Source organism: Aptenodytes forsteri, unplaced genomic scaffold (genome assembly GCF_000699145.1).
Source record: "Aptenodytes forsteri isolate BGI_AS27 unplaced genomic scaffold, ASM69914v1 Scaffold96, whole genome shotgun sequence".
Lineage (NCBI taxonomy): Eukaryota > Metazoa > Chordata > Aves > Sphenisciformes > Spheniscidae > Aptenodytes > Aptenodytes forsteri.
Genome location: NW_008795029.1, coordinates 5,061,002 through 5,081,464, shown reverse-complemented (window position 1 = coordinate 5,081,464; position 20,463 = coordinate 5,061,002).

The following is a 20,463-nucleotide window of genomic DNA, read 5'->3' as shown; positions in this document are numbered from 1 at the left end:
GTTCCACAAAAGTACCTTTCTTCTCCAGTTCACGAGAGGCTAACATGTCACCAGTCTTTGCCTTAAACCAGACATAAATGTTCACACCTCACTTCAGGGGGAAGAGAGTTGGTACACAGCATCCCTCTTCCTGTCCCCCAGCTCTCCCACTTCCTCGTACAAAGCACAACCTTATTTTCTAGAAACACCATCCTCATTCTTTCATCCTCTGAAAAATGCTACTCTCGCACTTTTATTTTTTGCATCCTATGAATAAAGGTATCAATTGATGAGATACACATAGCAGTCAGACCAGGAAATGTGAAACATACTGTTATTAATTTGGGTCCACATAAATCTTTGGTCGTCAGAGAAAAAACAACTTGACTATTTTTAGAAAACATTCATTCTTTTATTTTGTCTGCCAAGCATTTCCAATCTGAATCTCAGAGAAAAAGCAATCTGTTACACTCAGATGTTTGTGTGATGAGGGGTCTATCAGGTGCCATGGCAAACAAGTGTGTTCTCTGTGCAGCATATTCATATTCCTCCAGTACTACTTCACTTCCCTCCCCAAAGCACAAACAGTGGTAGCTATGCCGTAAACAAAGACTAAGCCTAGACTGACTTAGCTGTTCTTGAGGAGAAACTCTGTCCATGTCTTTGTGCATTTTTTTTTTTCTTTATAATCCCTCTGCCAGACTTTTTACCCTGCTGACCCTGAGCAAATTTGTCAGAGCAAGATGGTCATCTAGTTTTACAGGCCTGGGCAAAGTAAGCAATGCAAGACTAGAAACCGAAAAGCAGCACTGGACTATAAATTGCAAAATCCCAGAAGCTAAACTGAAGGAGGAGCAGAAGTCGAAACACTAATGCAACGTGAAAAGAGGGATGTCATTTAAATCAGCAATGTAAAGGGTCAGTCTGCTATAGGAGCATGGGAATTTTTGCCAGCTACTCTCTTTTTTACCTTGTCATGCCTTTAAAGGGTTTTATTTCTCTGAAGATGAGGAAATTGCATGCTTTCTTGAATAGGATTCCCTGATAAGATGGTATTCCGGTTACTCCCCTGGAAGTAAAGTTTCTACTACAGGGTAAGCAAATTAAGGTGTAGAAACTGAAGCAGTATGAGCCATACAGGACATCTACAGGAACCATTTTCTCCTATGTAATAATACTTTTTGTCCAAGGCACATTCCAAAGCTTATGTCCACAGTAAGATAACATTGCTGCAAATTTAGTAGGTCTCATATTTAATCTCCAGCTGAAGTGACAACCATAAACAATAAAAACTTATCCCTGACAACAGGCTGACACTTCTGACACATCAGTCAGCTGTGATAACGCTGATCACAGGGTCTGCTGATCGGTTTCAATATCCTGCAAGGAGCTGATGTATTTGTACTAAAACATTCAAATATGTTCCCTTCTCTCCGTGCAGGATGAATGCTGTCAGGCAGCAGCTTCTCTTCCCCAGGCCCCCTCCTGCTTGAGGAATATCTGACATGCAGAGGTGCACAAGGCCTGGTCTGGTTGTCACTTCTACTTAACATCCTGGTGCTAGGGCCATCATGAGAGGAACTCATCTGGAAGAGTAATAGGGGCTACTGAAAGGGATTTCTGGGTCTTGCATTGTCTTGAATTACTACGGTAAAAATACTTGGACAACGCTGTTCCTGCATTCTCTCTGAGATCCATTTGTCTTATTTCAGGTACCATGAGCAGCGCTGGCTAAGTAAGCATGAAGTGCAGCATCTGCTTTGCTCTCTGGAGAGCTGTAGCATTGAACAGGCTTCCCCTCCACGACAGAAAGCATTAGGGAAACCTGGGGTTGCCTGAGCTGACTCCTCCTGGAGCTCCACCGGGGCAATTGCCACTCTTTTGCACCTTCGCTAGTGAGCACTTGCAGTGGAGTTGCTTGGTAGCTCTCTATACCTAGTCCATATCAGTTAAGAAAGCTTCCTGCCCTGACAGCACACACTAGAGTACAAATTTAATATTAATTGTACAAGTATATAGATTTGAAATGAGAGCTTGAAAGGACAATGGGCAGCTTGAGTATCCAAATCTGGGCAGCTCATCAATGTATTTCAGGTTACTTTTGATAAGAAGCAGAGAAGATACAAGAAAGGGATGGGAACCATTTTTCGGAAGTTTTTGTGAGGATTAAGGAGTGAACAAGTGTACTCCATTTGTTTAAAAAAAAATATGAATTGCATGAAGGAACAAACTGAGTAGCTAAGAAATCCTGCAACTTTAGCAAGCATCACGTAAAACTACAGAAAACATTCTTGTCAAAGATAATGTGCTCTCCTGTATGATATACAGAAGCCCAACATGAAGACCTTGAGGTGGATGCCCTATTCAACACAGCACTGGAGGAAAATCAGCCCTGATCCTCTAGGCTCATCTTCTATCCCAGTTTGTTCTTTTCCTCACTCCTTCCATTCTCTCCACCTTATGTTTTTATTTTCACCTCAGTTGTCACCCCTCCTTCGTGCTTCAGGACTTCAAGTAATCTCTGTTTCACAAGAGTTAGGAGGAAACCTCCTTGATAGGCTGATTACATCACAGGTTTTCAATAGATGGTTTTGTTGCACCATCCTCTGAAGCATCTAATCCTGGTTTCTAGCAGAAACAAGATGCTGGGCATCACGGGCAGTGGCTCAGATCTGATATGACAATTCTTACACTGATGTGTGCCCTCTCGCTTTTCTATTGCCCATTCCCTTGAATTCCTGTCTCCTCTGTTCTCATCCATTCTTCTGTAGTTCCTCTCCTTTTTCAACCTCCCTCAACTCAGTTCAGTTTAATTCCTTACTTTCATTTTCTCTTCCTCTGTCTCGTCTTTCAAATACACACAATGCTTATTTTTTTGCTGCTATGACTAATAATGATGATTAATTTGGCTCCAACAGTATCATTGGATGCAATTTTCATAGCCTTTCTCATGTTGTTGAGAGAAGTGAATGCACTTAGACTTACAATCTCTGTCCATGAACAGAGCAGAGCATTTCAGGAGTCAGTGCTTGTCCCAGGCATGTATTTCTCCACACATCCCTTTCCTGACAGAACCCACGTTTATCAGCTTTCAGGGCATAAGTGTCTCTTCAAGCCTCCAATTGCCTGACATGACAGTGATGGTATATCTTCAAAGTTCAATATTTCCTTAGTGCTGATGGCATACCTATATCCTGAGTTATGTTTGTATTCTAGAGGTGCTTCAGCATGTCTCCTCAGGCTGCCACTGAATGAGTTAATCTGACCAAATTCAGATACTTAGAGCATAGCTGTTTATGTCTAAGCAGGTCACCCAAGGTTCCCACTGTAAAAATTTTAGCATACAAGTCATCTCATCCCAAGGTGGACATCTGAATAGTCAGATGATTTGCACCATGAAAGTGTTTTTCTAAGCTGAGATACAGGCAAAAGGGATCCCACCCACTGAATTGGAGGGGGACAATGATGCTGATGCCCTTCACTTAAGGTAGGCATAAAAAACAGTTACTGTCCTTTGTGAAGAAAGGCAACCTTCACCCCATATGTGGGCATTCAACTACTATCCAAAATGAAGGGACATGCAAGGCACGTGGTGGATGAGCTGATTTCTGCTGGTTATGGTTTTGCACATTGGTGGTAGGAGGCAATGAGAAGTTGGAAGGATGCATGAGACACAGCCTGAGCAGGCACTGAGAGCATGGCCTCATGCGGGCATGAAGGAGAGGTACTTTGGGTACTTTGGGCTGAATGGTAGATGAGAAAATCTTGGAAATTTGGTCACATTTCTCTATTGCTCTATCTCTGCTTTATTGAGGGAAACAGGACTGTGTGTGCCAAATACATGGGCTCACATCAAAGAACAACCTTATTCCACCTAATTTTTCTACATGAATGGAACATCACCCAGGGTTTTGACTAGAATTTTGGGCCATCAGGGTCACTGCTGAGACTGTGTAGCTCCCTTCAGTACTGATCTTTCAGGTCCCAAAGCATAGATGAGCCCTGCCGTTTGTCTGACACCATGGGAGTAGTCCTCCTTTTCTGAAAAACTTATTAGCATGCTTACTTTCAGTTTGTGAACATCAAATATTTATTAACAGCATTCCACTATTTCATACTGCCAGTGTTTCTTTACATGTGTTTTATACCAGTTGCTGACAAACAAGTGAGTCCTCCTGGCGATAATTATTTGGGGACACAAAGTCTTTGTCTTCTAAACTATATTTATCAGTGTTTGGGAAGTTGGAAATCACATTGCTTTTAATAAATGAAAGACACCCAATTTCTCTTGTATGTTGATGTATGTGAAGGATCCACAAGTTCTCATGCCTTCTGCTGCCCAAGCTACAATAGGGCTGGACCTGAGGGTCCAGTTTGTGGAAGGAAGATAGCACAAAAATAGCACCAGAAGAAAGCTTTTCAGTTTACATTTTGTTATGCCCTAGATGTCTCCAGTAAATAGGAGTGGTAGAGTGGCAGACAGCTCGGGCTCATTCTGGTCAGCCAGGAGTGATACACTACATAAAAACAGAAATTAATGGGAACTGGCTTATGGAGTAAGGATATTGAGAAAATCACCCTGTGCGTATAGGAACTGCAGAACCAAGAGAAGGGCAGGTCATAGGCCCTGTATTAATATATCAGGTAGGTTTACGTATGAATCAGTCAAGGCAGAGCACATGTAGGATTTTCAAGCAGGAGGACAACGTATCTGAGGAGATGGAGTTAAAAACTGTCTACTGGTAGACCACAGCTGGGAGCAACGGGAATATCTTGGGAATGATCCCCAGTACACAAGCCCCAAGTGTGCAGCACTGGCACACAGGGACACAAGCCAAGACAGATAGTTGCAAGGATCCAAATGGTGCTCGGACATCACTGGACCTCTCAGGGGAGAAGTCTGTACATCACATAACTACAAGCTCCAACCTGAGTTGACTTCCTAGGCTTTACATGCAGTCAAATGGAGAAGATTTCTCCTGCAAAAGGCAATATATCCTAAAAAGGATACTCTCAACTTTTCCATGGGCTGTCTAGGAGGAACAGGGAAGCTTACCTCCAAATGTAGGCATCTATATAACTACGAGTAGTTTTAACATACCCTATTCCTTACTAGCTGTCATTTGGGGGAGCATAAGGGCACACCTGTCTGGCCTCTGACTGCCATACTTTACTTTCTGCTTCATAATCCAGAAGACATAGTCCTGTAGCTGCACCAGTGTCTTCTGGGGGAAGCCAGAACTGCTCTACTGCTGTTCCACATTACACAGAGATGTTTGCCTTTTTTCCCCCAGAACTTGGCCCGTCTTGTACCTTTTTCCTTCCAGGCAGGGTTTTTTTTGTCAGATGGATGTATCTGATGGCCTGCCTTCTGCTGGCAAGTTTTATGGGTTTCTTTCAGAAACACACAGAGAAAAAAAAATATGTAGGTATAGTGCAATAGGATATATCAATGGATTTAGGATTGAGATTTTTCTTCTTCACAAAAGAAAGCAGGTCCCTCTATTCTTCTAATATATATATAAGTGAAAGAAGCTCCAGATGGCTGATGATTAGATTTGGTTGCTAAAAAATGTCTAAGCCTTTAACATCTGAAAATTCACAATTTCCAGGCACAGTTACACTGCCTAAAGACCTGTGATAGGTTTATTTGTGGCAACATGGAAAATGAAAGAAGTGCATAATAATAATATAGAAAACTCTTATGTGGCTGCACTATCAATTATTTCATGGTATTCTTTGGGATACTTTTATGCTTGCAAAACATGAGGATCATATAACATAAGTATTTTTTTGGCTGCAGCTTTTCAGAAAACCTGTTACTATAACATGCCCAGCAGTTTGCATTATGCAGCGTAAATATGCACTGTATGCTTAAAGAACGTGGGGTCCTAACATGTAAGAATGCTCTTCTTCAGATGAAAAAAAAAGGTCACCTTATGATGACCTTACTTACTAAAAACATTTTTGCCCTTCATAGTTCTTACATATTCAGTATTTTAACTAAAAACTGCAATGCTGAAGTGTGGCATCTTTTTCTCTGATTATTTTACATGGATATTCTTCTCTCACACTTCAAGGTCAAGAAAGCCATTCCAGCCAATGACTGAAAAATAATAGTGTAAAAATGCACATTGATTTAGATTTTCAAAATTGATTAGCAGTTTAAGACTGTGACAGCAATTTATGTGGTGTTTCCAGTTTACTAGAAGCTAAAATTGATTAGCATTTTTTGAAAAGCACCATGCTAATCAAGGTAAATTAAGTCATGAAATTACTTGATTACTAGACAATTTGCCCTTTCAGAGTCTCTTTAAATAAAACTAGTTTGGGAAACATTTTCTGACAGCAGATCTGCTAAAACTATTACTTGCACTGGGAGAAGGTAATAATTTTTTTCTTTTATGATTTTTCTTTTGTATTTTCTCATATCTTTTCAGTAAATAACAATACTAGTCCATATTGCTCTACTGGATTTTTTTTTTCCTTTCTTGCACTTTTCACTTCAAGACTTAATTATATTCATCCTGATAAATAATTCTATATGCTATCACCCTGCCAGCTACCCCTGTATGGTACAGCAGAATAATGCATGGACTACAGTCTAGAAACCTAAGTCTGCCACCCCAATTAGAAATAGTTCCAGCAGGACAGACAGTCTAACGAATCTATCTTCAGACTCCCTTCCAAGAGTGTGTTTTATGTTCTAGAGATACGTACATAGTTCTAATGGGAAAGACTCCTGAACATTATTTTCACTTAAGGGTGAAATTCAGATACACGTAAAAAATTTATTAAGCCAAGATCAATGGATTTTTAAATTATTCCACAAGAGGTGGTGGAGACAAAATCAAATCATCTTCATTGTCTGTGAGAGTGCTTCAACTCTGTTAACTGTGAGTGAGGTCTACCTTAAGCACTGGCTTTGTGGTCCCTTCGCCAGCTTTTTCTCCCAACCAGCCAGGTCAAGGTACCTCTGAGGACACGCAGCTGCATACATTAAGGTATCACCTCTCACGCATGCACACATGCACACACACTGGATATGCTGAGCTCAAGTCTGCCTCGTCTTTTGCTCAGTTCTCCCCCGGAAAAGAATTCTGCGTAAATAGAGGTATGTAATGGAGAATTGCACGAACACACTGCATGCCAGGCCAGAACTCTTTACATGACAACATAAATCCTTGTCTGCAGCCCGTGGCACCTCCAAGAACAGAGACCACAGTCCCTGCCAAACCCCTCCTAGCGATGCTGGCACCAGTGCTTCGTGCTGTTTAAGCCAGATGCTTCTTATTTAAGAAAGCGATGGGAAACATACAGCACTAAGAAACTAACATTATCTGTGTTCACATCTGGCCAAGATGTATGGAGCTCAAGGCTGGTTTACTTTAGAAGTGGGCTGGAATTCATGATTTTCTGTGGGAGATGGTACAGTGAACTTAGGGGAGTACAGTTAACTTAGGGGAGGTGATGTGGCTGTGGGATTGTTCATCAAGTGAAACTTTTTCAGGGTGATGTGATACTGGAGTGAAAGTCTCCTGCTGGATGGGAGGAAGGAGACTACAGAGGCAGAAGGAAGGAGAACACATACGCAGAAGAAATGGATTTAAACACTGAAGTATTTCTGTATTTCCATTTTCCCCTTTGTACATGATCAGATACACTTTTGCACAATGGTTCAGATATCACTAAACATATGTAGTTCTGTGCAAATCTGCAGACACCTGGCTTTTGTTCTGATGATATTGCCAGTAATGCAGATAGCTTGGTTAGAAAAGTTAAAAAACTAATAGCAGTAGCTCTGTGTATCCAAGATTACTACAGTTCTGCTTTCCTTTCCTCTCCTCCCTTGTTTGTGAAAAGCTGCCTTGCCTGTCTTTCTTCAGAGCATTTCCAGTAAGGAGCTGTCTTGTGTGAGAATCCTGCCTCTGCTTTCACATCCCCTCCACCCTTCCCAATATTCAACGGTGTTGATCTGGTTTTGGCAAGATATACGATTTTTCATATCTTTTCAATCTTGTTTTTTCCAGACTGTCCCTCTTTCCCTCGAGAAGCCTTCCAGCCTAAAAAAAAATGTAGTCTTTAAAAAAAAAAGAAACAACCACCAACCAAACCTTGAGAATTACAGTTCAGGAAAGTAAAAAATATGTGCAGAGTGATAACTAAGCATGGGCAGCCATGCTGTGTGGCAGAGATTGCAAGCTGAATGTTTTGCTTATGCTTTTATTGATTGTAGATATCTTTCCAGTTTCTCGCACGCGCCTCATAAATTATACACCCTTGCAAACTGTGCCAGTTGGCATTTAAAATTTACCCCTTTAACACTGGAAGAAAAGGAACAATTAATGAAGCGGTGACAACTGGTGCTTCCTCCCTTCCTGGGGAGACAGGAGACAGGGACAAAACCCATCCAATGTGGATGACATATTCAGTTACTAACACCGCCATGTGAAATTCCTTGGGTTTAGATCTGAAAGCAGAGCAACACGTTTTAATATTCCATTTCAAAATGTTTTTACAAAAAAAGGAGGAAAAAGGAGATGTTGAGGAAGCCACACCCTTCTCCAGTTCTCCTGGGTGACAAATGCCTCCGGGGTCTTTTGCCACTTTCTGGTTTTTGTTGCAGCCACGCTCCAGAGCCACATGCTCTGCGCTGCCATAAATATGCTGCTTCAAATGTCAGAACTGATTTACTCTGTCCCTTGGAAAGAGAACAAAGCAAGTGAGTTTTTGAACCCAATAATGACAATAAACAGCAGTAGTTGTTCGAAAATAGCCCAGATCAGGAACTAAATAAAGAGGGCGCTGTTTATGCAGTTAACCATTATCCATGCTGTTCCTAGTGTGTAAGCACTTTCATTGGCATTAACAGTACCACAGCTTGTCAAAAAGTAGTCATATGAGCCAAGCCTTGAAGGACAAAACACTTGTGCTTCCTAAATTTCTGCTATAGTGACGATAAGAAATGTGACTGTCCTCAAACACGCATGGTAAAAACAAACTTTAGCTGCTAACTTGGATGTCACATTTTCAAGCTGGGCTTGTTTGGATGTATTTACGTGTCATAACACAGGGCTATGTAAAGGCATCCAGGCTAGTGTGTACCCTGGAAGCAGCATGGTGCTGTTAAAGAGATCTCCAGTCAGGTGAACATACCCTCCTAATGCAGCTACGTTACTTCCAGCAACTCGGTATTGCACCCTATTGGTAAACCCAGAAAGCCATATTCAGAACTTAGTAGTTTTATATATGTAGGTGCTGATATAGATGCCTTTCAGAAGTCTGTGTTTGGATTCCTATTTTTGAAAATCTTACCCACAGTAGTCCTTTTGCACTAAAAATCTAATACTCGTCAAACTATCCTATTTAAATATGCTAAAGCAAATTTGCTCCTGTAAATATGCAAGACATCATGTAGCCTAATGTTTTCAAACAAATTATGTCCTATTTAAAAGGGGTGACCCTACTCTAAAAAACATGAATAAACTGTAGTAAATTAAAGTGAGAGTGAAATGTCTAAATTCTTCTACATGGAGCTACTTCACACTTTTGCTTGCTGCATCTCAGTCTTCTGTGATTATTCAAAGCTTGTGCATTCCCAGGTACGAAAACATCAGCCCTGAAACTGGAAATTTCACAAAAGCAACATTAACGGTGACATCTTCTGAATGCCCTTTTGCCACCAACAGGATTCATGTTTTTCACATGGTGTGTACATAATTTTCTACAATGTCTAAACAAGGCAGCACAGTTGACAACCTTGTTCCTGTTAATTGCCAAATCCTCACTTTCAGGGCTGCATAAATCTTCTCAATAAAAGATCACAGCTGATGTTGTCAGGTCAAGAATCTCACAGCATGTTTTTGGTGCCAAGTCAAACACAAATTCCCCAGGGCTCGCATTGGTAACACCTTCTTATATTTATTTTTTTGTTCTGGATCTGTGGAATAACAGCTTCAAATTTGTTCTGATGTGTTGGTGTTTGCTGCATGTGTGGGGCTGCCAATTTCTGAACCACTTGGCTTGAGAAATTGTGCTGTGAGTAAAGTACCTCTTCTTCCTTCTGGTCCACCACAAGAAAAATAGTTTGTGTCTGGCTGCTCTTTCTTTGTTAAATGGTAATAGCTCTAATCTGGTCATACCACTTTTTCACACATCTGATTTTTATGCTTTCTACAAAAATTGTGTTTCCTTTAGTTCGGAGTTACCTCTCATTGCCTGACCTAAAGCACTGTATGTCTTGGGTTCAATTGCAGCCTGATTGTTCCGGGCAGGCATGGCGAGCCGAATCATCTCCATCCTCCACGTTTTTACCCCCAGGATCTAGGGTGCAAACTTTATGTGTGTCTTAGCAGTTCTGGTAATCTCACTAGTCGCATCTTGCTTGCTGCAGCTCTGGAGGCATGTCTGACGCGTAAGCTAATGCCATAGCTCTCACTTTATGCTTAATGCAAACCCCAGCCTGTGAAAAGCGATGCGTTGTTTCACCCACACTGCCAAGCCCCGTGGGATGAGGTGGGAGACAGAGGGAACAGTTGCCACCTGCTCTGCTCTACAGGGTGGTCTTGGCCCCATGGAGCTGCCAGCTGATGCTGATGCTGATGCTGCTGCAAAAGGGAGCCTGCATATGGAGTGGGACCCCACCACCACCCACGGGGACCATATTGCCCTTCAGACCCTCCTTAAGGCAATAAGAAAAATGGAAAAACCCTAATCAAGGCAAAGAGGTGTAGTTTGATGCTGCCTTCAGCATTCCTCTGGCTCGGATGGCTCGCTGTGCCACAGAACTGAGGTCTTCTCCCCATGGCAGCTTGTGTTAGCATCACTCCTAGCTGGGCCAGTCCTCTCCCACTGTAAAGCCACCTGACCCTCAGCAAGGCTGCCCCTGGCTCTTGATGTGGGTGTGCTGTCACTCACACCCAGCCTTCCCAGATTCTGGTTTTAGCTTACACATCAGGGGACTGATGTGTTTAAAACAGTACCAGGGACTTGGCAAGACTGATGGTTCAGCTGCACAAAGCTGATCTCACCTTGCCATGTGCCAGTCTGCCAAATGAACAAATGGTGCCAGAAGTACCTCATATTGCTTGGCTATAACACTGATTTTTGTTATTTTTTTTAATGCTCAAGCTTATCCCCTTGATCCTTTGAATTATAAAGCAATTGTAGAGCTCTATTGAACTGTACCCACCATTAATGGTGTCCTTCCAGGCACCCTCCATAGTAGTCTGTCTAGAGACAAAGCCCCACACTAAGATCTGTTTTCAAGTAACAGGTATTCCCAGGCTTCCTACAAGGTCTATCAGGACGCTCCAGTGAACCTGGCTGGGCTTCTGCTGCCAGAAAAATCTGCCAAGGGAAAAATGGGCCTGAAGAAGCCGCCACTCCTATTTACTGTTCTTTCATTTGAGGCAGAGAGAGGAAAATGGTGCTTGTGTGCACCTCTCTTTATCTCTGTGGAGCATCTGTTCCCATAGATGATCCTGGCTAAGGATTTTTTGCAGTTGTTTTCCAAAGCCTAACAAATTAGATAGGCTCTGGTCCTTTCCCTCTGATAAATTTCATATGAACATTGCTCAACTGCCTTTGCTAGATTTGCCCCGGAGTTTGTAAATACCTTTCGGAAGAGCATTATTTTATTTTATTTTGTTTTGTTTTGTTTTATTTTTCCAGTTCATCATTTCATTTCAGAATTGATCAAATTGTATTAGCTGCAGGCTCATCACAGGAAGGTTTTTTCTCATCTGTAATGATAGACAGATCTAATGTTGGCTTGGTTGCTTGGACAGATTGACCTCCATTGAGTCGTGGATAGAGAGTGTCTGGGGATAGCCCCAATACACTAGTTAATGAAAGGGAACACATAGATTTGAACTACTAGAACTAACAGTTATGCAAGCAGCTGGGCATTATCTGTACTGCATGTTCCAATGAATGGTGTGGGCACTGCTGGATCACAGATAAAGGTGGCATGGTTTTTCTCTTAAATTCCCTTAAAAATTCTGTTTTTCTTTTTTTTTCCCTTTTTTTCTGAGAGCAAAAGGTTCTGATTTGCTTGCCCATGGATCTCTTCCAGTCTGATCTCTCATGCTGTCATCATCAATGTGTTCATATGATGGTATTGCAGCTGGAACAATGGGAGTGGACAACGCTTGTGAGTGTCATACACCAACGTGCCACTTTGGTTCTAAATGGATCCTGCATTAAATACAGGGGGATTGTTTGCCATGGGAAAGAAAGTAAAAGAATCATTCTGTCACTGAAAATAAATTGAAGGTTACCATACATTGCTGTAGCCCAGGGTCACTTTCTGTCATGTGCTTGTTTTTTTCCAGTTGGACAATTTTTACCCTTCTTTGTTCATTCTAAGATGAACCTTCTTCTCCAACCTTCTTCAAACAACTAAAAAGCAACCCAAAGTTTGGCTGAAAATCCAGATGGAAGATTACGGAATCTACATATCTTAAATGAGACAGATGAGTAATACAGCTTACTTGTCTAAATCACTCAGAAATCCAAATTACATGCCACATGTTACTCCTTAAGCTAGTCAAGAGCAGTTTTCTTTTTTTTTTAATTAATTCAGGCTAAATGCCTTTAATAACTGCAGAGCTGAGAAGAAAGAGCACTGCTATAAACAGTGTTTTGATTTCACCTGACCCTTGCATTGTGAGATCAGATCTTAAGATACATTATCTGGAAATGTGATGGTCCTTAATTTTTTCCTTTGGGTGTCGCTGGTTTAAGCAGACTTCACAAGGCTGGCAGTTCACGCAGTCTATAAGCAGTAGCTGGTCACTCTGGTATGCTCTCAGTTGCTACTTGTTAAAAATGAAAAATGAGAGCTGTACTGACATACAGGTGTTGCACGTTTCTGGGGGAACAGCTTTGGAACACAGCTGTAGAGTGGGTACTTCCAGAGAGAGAGAGAGAGAGAGATATGTTTATGCTGACATTTTGCCAAACCAAAATCACAACACTGAATATCTTAAGATAAGATTAAATCCAGATTTAAACCAGGCAGGCTTAGCCAACTCTAATAAATAACATACTCATTACAGAGATGTAGAGTTGCTTGCTTAGAAGTCCATGTATAGCTGGGTGGATTAGTTGCATATTAGGAGGAGTAAGCCTTCTGCCTCCCAATAGCTGTGTTCATGCCTGCATCCGTGACCACAAGTGAAATGTACGTGATTTGTGCTTGAGGAGAGAGTGGAATCTGTTAGCTAAAACGGACACTGTCTTTACAGGCATTGTCCTTTCCTGGAAGTGTTCCAAAAATTGAACAGATGGCAAAGGCCTGATGACTTTTCAGATATTTTATCTGGAGCACAATGCAAGTGACGCACTACCATGATGCATGTTCTCCCCTCCCTTCACTAGCCCGTTCCCAACCCTGCTCCTGTCCAGATATACCACTGCTAGCCAAAGAAAATATCAATTTTGTTTTAATATAGTCCCAACCCTAAGCCAAGAGAATCAAATCTTAGTGAGGAGGGACATGCAAGTGCCCTTATTCTTTGCTTTTTAGCTTGCTTTTATTACAAGCCACTTCTGGGGGGGGAGGCCAAGCTAAGAACCATGGCAGCTAGCTGAATAACAGAGGTGCTGAGCTCTGACCTCAGACACACCTGGCAACAGGATATTGAGCTAGAAAAATATGCTCAGAGAATTCAAAGGGGATCTGTGATGAAAGTAAGGCAGTACCTCACATCTGTATTGCTGTCTGTAGTGCCTTGGAAAGCATAATCCAATGGTGCTTCCCAATGTGCAAAGCAGAATGAATGCTTGCCTGCTTTGCATGCCATTCTCATGAAGAAATCAATTTTTCATTTTTAAATATAACATTGCACCTACTTATAATTTCTAAGACTATGTACTGCAGTTTGCTGGCACAAACAACTGATCCTATAAACTTCAGCAACGTCAGGTAACATCTGTGGGGAGTTCAATCAATAAATAAGCTCTCTCTCCTCTGTTGTTGAGTGATTTCACCACCAAATGACTTTGTTTAATGTTGTGAAAGTGGCCAACCATACTGTGTCACTTGAGAGAAAAAGAAATTTGGAATCTGAAAGCATGGGGAGCAGAGAACCACGCACTATAATTATTTCCCTGGAACTCCATCAGTGGGTTTGTGGATAAGCATAGAGGTAAGAACTGCTGCCTCCCAGGATCTAATCTCAGAGACACTGAACAGGGACATTTGGACTCTGGAACAGGAAGGAACTTGGCACCGGCGGTGCCCCAAAAAGAGAAGTGGAGTTGCAATCTCAACACATGGGGCTGCCAGATTTCCCAACTGTACGGAAAAGACATGAGTGTCTTTCTGAGCCAGAGTCAGGGTGCTTGCTCTGATAAGAAGCTCTGGGGAGATGATTAAATCTCTAGAAAGAAGACAGCAGCTTGGAGAAAAATCTCTTGGGAGTTTTCCTCTTCTGTGCTGAGTCTTGGCTTGAGACACCTTGTTGACCTCTGGTTGAATGCAGCTAAAGGACAACAGGGGTTTATGAGATGCGCAGATCTGGCTTTATCTGAAGGCATTTTACAACAATTCAGTTTGAACACAATGAAAGAGATCTTTTTGCATTTAACTATTTGAGTTTTCTGTTATCAGAAATTAGGCTTTTAGTTGAGTTAGAGAGGTGATCAGCTTTATTCTGTCTTTCTCAAGAAGAACAGCATAAAAAATAATTCTCCATAAAATCTTCTGTTGTTTTTTGGACCAATATTTTGACCCTTCTCCTTGTCCTGTGCCGGGCTGCTGTAACTTGTATCCTCCTCCCAGTGATCCCAGTGGAGTGATGAGACAGAGAAGGACCTAGAACAGCTGCTCTGTGCAGGCTCCCTGCCCCCTGAAACAGTCCTTGTCTTCTCTGTTCTGTCCCTACAGCCAGGTTTAACCCCTCTGAAATGGATGGAATTAATCAAGGATCAATTCACTAAATGCTTTTACTTCAGCTGAGAGATGGTTTGTTGCTCTTTAAAGGGGGCAGAGAACGCCCTTCAAATTTTGTTAAAATATATTTTAATATAAAATATATTCAATAGAAAGATAAGAGCAGGCAGTTCTCCAAAATCTGTTCCTGTTTCACACAGCCTGTTCCAGCCAAATGCACCAAGTTAAGCTTGGGACATAGATACATCAGTAAGATGGGCTGTTGTTGTTTTCATTGTTTTGTGCTGAATTTTACTGAAGGTGCCAGCTGTCAGTGATATGAGTGGGTTTCTGGTCAGAAAGAAAATGCTGCAAGAATATACCTTGTTAGGGCACCTATTAGCTCCCCATGGATTCACCTTATCTAGTCAACTGTCAGAAACAAACACTTACTGTAGTCAGTCCCGTGGAGCCGATATAACTGTCAAAGAAATTGGTATTTCCCAGTATCCTTGATATAATTGCCACATCCTTTCCCAGACACTGATTCCAGAAATGGTATGCTAAGTCTCTTCTTCAACACTTGGGTGGGGAGATTTTATTATTTGTTAAGAGGGTCAAAGTAGTAGATGGGGGAACTGGAGCCCTCTGGGACCACAGTGCCAGTCCTGGAAGGGGTCTGAAGCCTGCAGGTGCTTCTAGGCTCAGTACTCTGGAGGGAAACACTGCCAGCATCATTGGCACCATCTAGTTGGCTGAGGCTGATACTAAGAATATCAGTTAGTGGTATGTGGGGAAAATTATTTTACAGGAGCACCTACAGGCCACAGCCAAGAACTCTGTAGGTGCTGACTGTGTAGGTATTGTGCATATAATAAGGCACAGTCTCTGCCCTCAGTATTGCAGTATAAGCAAAGAAGACAGATGAAGGGTGTATACATGGAGGGGGAGGCAGAAATATCATCTCTCTTTTGCAGATGAGGAACCATACAATCTTAAGATCTGACTGCTAGCAACTGAACATCAGGGTCCGATTCCCATAAAAGGAATTGTTTACCAATGTTTTTCATTTGCAAGTAGCATCTTTTAAGACATTCAGGAAGAGAAAGGAACAGTGTTGCATCTGAATGAAAATCCTTAGGTGTTATGGCAGTGTATTAAAACATATCACATCTGAGTGTTTGTCAAGTACAATATGCAAGTGGCTAATGCTGCAGTCAAATGCATTTTTCCAAGGAATCAGCTGCTTTCTTATTGCATTTATCACATATATCTCCATGGAATGATATTTTCTCAGACATGAATCAACACAACATATGTTATAGTGCTTCAGCTTTGTTTTCATAATGGAAAGAAGCTGCTTTAATAGCATCTGTTGTAGTGCTGGGTACATACCCTGCCACAGTTTCCCAGTGAAAAAACTCCAATTTCAAGTCAAAGAACTTGGATCCAGGTTTAAAGGAACGGGCAGGCTACTTGTGGTCATGCCTGCTATTACCTAGTTATCTGTTCTGCTCTCCTCTCCTTAATTATTTACCAGAGTTAACACAAAAAACATAGTAAAAGAAACACTCAGACTCAGTGTGTCATTTCTGGATGCAGATATTCTTCTTTAAGCCAGCAAGGAATTTTGACTACAAAGTCCTATTCAAGTCATCATTTGTTTTCATTTAGGGTTGTATCTCCCCTATGCTGCAGTTGTCTTCTAAAATGTACATTGTAGATTATCGTCTTTTGAGAGAACAGTAAAATGAAAACTTGCTGTACTGGGACTTGGTAAACTGCCTTTCATCTAATTTATATCATGGGGCACCAATTACTGGGGAATTCATATGCTACTAAATGTCACTTCCACTCTTGTCCTAGCAATGACAAAAACAATTTGTAAGTCATTCTAATCACGAGAATGCCACGCTGAAAAGTCTCCTTATTGTTCCTTCACAATTCCCCTGATAACTGCAAAAGTACGGCTTTTCAAGGTCCTTACACCCTTACCACTGCCCTGCAGTAGAAGGAAGTAGCAGATGTTTGGATTTTGAGTCCTTTCTCCAGGGGCAGTAAAAAAAAGATAATGGCAGAAGGTTTGAATAGGTTTCTCTCCTTTTGACCCTGCTAAGGTACAAGGAGTTACAGAAAAAGGAGCAGTTAGGATCAGGAGATTGCATTAGGTTTTTATCCACTCTAAATACTCTAGCTGTGGTTAATATTTCATGTTTCCATGCAGCATGATAGGCATGAAGGTGTGCAATGAGTGGAGATGCGATACCTGTTCCAAAGAGGTTCAGTCTAAATCAGACCCACGGGGATTTCACAGGAAATGGGAAAAGAAGGAAGATGTCTGAGGACAACAGGGAGGGCTTTTAGGGCAATAATCCATGAATTACACCAGTCTCTGCTTCCTTGGTTTGGTTTTGCAATTCTTATAAGCAGAACTGTAGTCAAGTTATGCAAAGAAAAGCTACCCCCTGCACAGGGAATGCCCTTTGAAAATCCCTGTGTATTCAGTAGATGGGGATATATGGACCCTTATGGTTTAGTGATGGGTATTGAAATGCCTGGATTGATACATTTTGCTATATATGAAAATAGAGAGGGGAAACAGAAAACTTTGACATATAAAAGGACGATAAACTAGAAATATAATTTAAAAGAACTCTGCCAGTGTTTGAGTGTCTGGCATTTTCTGCTTCATGAATTGTAATCTTTGATGGGGGGCAGGGAGGAGAGCTCATTTCAAGTCAGAGAAGCAACAGAGAGAATTTCTGATGAAAACCCGGGTTGGCCTGAAGGTACTTTTAGATCTCTGTGGCTCATGCTGGCAAGGTCTGAGGACTTTTTGTATCAGTGAGAACTTAAGACTGTGCCTGGTCATCCTCCAAAAATAACTCTGCTGGGGCTGGTAGGGTGGATGGAGTAAGTCACTACATGGAGACACATGCTGACCACATGCTAACACAGTCGGATCAGCCCAAACATAGGCAACATCTCCTGCCCACCACTTACTAGGGCATCTACTATATGGATGTGTGGGTACATGATTATGAGTAGGGCAGTCTTGTCTGTCAGGTGCACATAGTCCCTTCTGTAGGAACAGACAAATGGTTCCTGCCTCATCGCATTCCTGTGAGAAGGGAGGGGAGGCAGATCCCTCGTGCCGTGGGTGAGGCTCTGCAGAGCATACACTGGCTATGATAAACACAGATTTTGCCTATCAGCCAAGACACTTTCCTAGTTCCTTTTTTTTGTGCTGTGTTGCATCATCCTCGCAGAGCACAACACTTCCAGTAGGCAGAAAGGTCATGGTATCTGGCCCCCGGTGAACAGCCCCCAGCATTTTTCTACCATCCTGACCTGGTATTAAGTTGCTTTGAGAACATCCTGCCGTGCTGATAACAGATGACAGCAGAGTCCGCTTACTAAAATGAGTGTGGTCAAGGCTGAATTTGATACAAGGGTGTGGCACAGAGCTGAATAGAGTTACCTGTTCCTGCCCCCCTTCACACTGGAATTCTTCTCATTGAGGTGTTTCTGCTCTTTCATACATCCATGCAGATGATGAAAACAAAGCAAACTTAGAAAAGACAGTGCACAGTTGTATTCAAGAGTATTGTAGCAACAAGCTTATGTAGCTGATGGACACAAATACAAAAAAAGGCCCAAGCATGTTCATTGCTTATAGCTTCTTTTTTTTTTTTTTTTCCCTGAAGGTTATTATTCTCTAAATTGCACCCCAGTATTATATTTAATGCACTAAGCATCCCAGGTAATGATGCAATTTTGGCAACTTCGTAATTTATTGATGAAGTAATGTTCCCTCTGAAAACCTGGAACATGAGGCATATTCCAACTTGTAATCTCCATTGCATGACGTTATGTCACTTATCAATCCCCTAGTCATCTGCACCCCTTAGCATGATTCCCCTATCAATATAATGTAAAATGACTGAGTTTCAGGAAGCAATACTTATTCTGTGTTTGGCTGCAAGTCTGAGCTCTGTTTTAATATTAGTTTATAAAAGTTGTCCCTTAATAAACACTGAAGCCTTCTGAAAGGGGGAAAAAATGTCAGTCTACAGTTTTGACCTGTAGAAGAGATGTAAATTTACTCACACTAACTGGAAAGCAACCATTGCAGACCTAAAACCTAATCCTTTGAGCTATCATGTTTGCTCAGTAGTAAAGAAAATGATGTCTAGGGACACTAAGCAGCAGTTTCAAATCATGAGTGTATGTTTTCTAAATATAAGGAGCAGCTTTCCCCCTCACAGTTATAAATATGGCTGTGTCACCTATATGATCCAATGGGCAGCTGTAGCCAACAGAGGTCTGGACTGGACTGACAGTAACAGATGAGCCAGTGGTCCCATGCCCTGCTAGTCAGGCAGCTGGCTCTTCTAGATTGGATTTATCCATCAGGGGAGTAGATGTGGGTTCAGTTAGGAGGCAGTCATTCTGTTAATTCTCTGTATTGCTAGACAATAACCTCCAACCTGTCCCTGGAGTAACTCGTTCATACTTTTCAAATCAAAATGTGGCCAGCTCCAGGGTACTGGGACCCTCAGATAACGGCATCATTCCAGCCTATCATTTCAAATGCCATTGCTTAGCTGGGGCAAGGAGAGTTGTGACCTGACCTCTCCGATGGCCTCTTACATTTTCTGCTGAGCCCAATGAGCTTGATTCATAGGATCAAGGTAAAGAAGAAGAGCGCCTGACTGGGAGTCCTTTTTGCTACATATACTGAAAGGAGCTACCTGGAGAGTGCCACTTGTCAGGCGAATGACTAATAAAACATGTGATACTAGCACATTTAACAAGCACGAACATTGGCGTCTTGAGCAGTAAATGTGCATCTCCTAGCTTTTTGGACTTTTCCTGAGCATGGTAAATCTATACAAACAACACCAGAAACATGGACAAGAATGCACATGCAAATAAAAAGCACACATATCTCCTCACATATCTTCAGCTCTCATCCCTCTCCTGATAAAAGTTCTACATTTCAAAAGCTATCAATCAGCAGGAAGACAGTTTCTTCTTTCTGAGCTTATTAACATGTCCAACACAATAAAGAGGGAGAGGAAAACAAGAGAAAAATGGTAGGGGGAAACAAAACCAAACCAAACCAGTCTTCTTGCAGTTCTGAGAAGCATTTACCAATCTCATCTCCCATAGAAAAATTCTGCTCTGTTTCAGGCACTCCTGATCGTACTTAGCATTGCTCTTGAGCACACAAAACATTCCTTGCAATTGCCTTCGCATCCCAGCAATCCACAGATCTTACACATCTATTACAGAAAATCTTTGAAATCTAATAGATCTTAAGCTGCCCACAGGCTCTGAGTGCCCCCACAGCTCCCTGCCACCCCCCTCCTGCCTTTTGCTGAGTTAATCCGCAGCTCTGCCAGCTAAGGGGACTTACCAAGGGCTTTTCGATGGGAGAATGCAGTTAGGCGCTCTCACACACTGGAAGAGCTGCTACCCAGTAATGAAGCAGGAACTGAGAAGTCTCACTCTTTCAATAGCTATTCAGGTAGTGCTGCCAGCTTTCTCTAGCTCTCTGCATACACACACATGGGGCGGGGAGGAGAGGGGGCGCAGATCTT